Below are 1060 nucleotides of genomic sequence, written 5' to 3'. Positions count from 1 at the left end.
CGGAAGGGGGGGGGGGAAGTTACCTTATTTAGGCCGTATGTGGCCTAAATACGGTCACCCTTCTTTATAACACACCTATCGGGTCATTCCTGTCTGCACAGCATAATCTTTTGATGCTATTTCAAAACCTTCAGTCTTGTGTTTAAACGTGTAATTCAGGGAAATAAAATTAAATGACAAAGTGTCGAAGTGTTCATGAAGATGTTGCTTTCCCCGAAAGTGAAAGAAATCATCACAATTCTCCCAGTGGTTCGTCTATGCACTGTACACTGTCCAGTTTGTAATAAAACGTAAGAAACCAGCCTTTCCGAAGTTAATTTGTTTCTACTTTTTTTATACCCTTTTTTTGGCCCACTGAACTATCTTGTCATATAAATCTTTGACCATAATCATTACTTTATGATTGCCATTATTTAATATCTCTTTTAGCCACTGTTCGATACTTTATTAGAATCGTTATTGGATATTTCTGTGACACTGTAAATATCTGATACCTCTTTGGACTAATCAGTATTCAATAACTCCACAACCCCGTTATTATTTGAGTTTCCCTTGCTCTGTGATTATTTGATTCCCCTTAAATCTAGTGATTTTAGAGACAACACTCACAATTTTAATACTGCACCACCGGGTCAGAATTTTCAGTCAACATTCGATACTTCCCTTAATCAATCAATATTCGATGCGTCTATTGTCCTGTCAAATTTCAAAACTCTTTAGCATGACATTATTTGATAGCTTTCTGGTCAGATCATCATTTTCATGACATCTAGTCAAGTTCTTCGTATTATTATGTGTTAACCATAATTTCTTTTCACAAATTTGAATTAGGTAAAGTGAAGTGGATTGAGATCACTTTACCTTTCATACCATATACATCCATAAAGAAGCACCATTTTGTTTATACATTGTATAATCAATGTGCAAAATTATACTATGGTTTTGCTTTGACAAACTTTACATATTTGTTGTTTCTAAATAAAAATCAATAAATGTTTCCTAAGGCATACAAAGAATCGCAACATTTCCCCTATTAAAAAAACAACTCCTTGCTTGTTCC

The sequence above is a fragment of the Aplysia californica genome, unplaced genomic scaffold, assembly GCF_000002075.1.
Source record: "Aplysia californica isolate F4 #8 unplaced genomic scaffold, AplCal3.0 scaffold00030, whole genome shotgun sequence".
NCBI lineage: Eukaryota > Metazoa > Mollusca > Gastropoda > Aplysiida > Aplysiidae > Aplysia > Aplysia californica.
Note: the sequence above shows the minus strand (reverse complement) of the source record.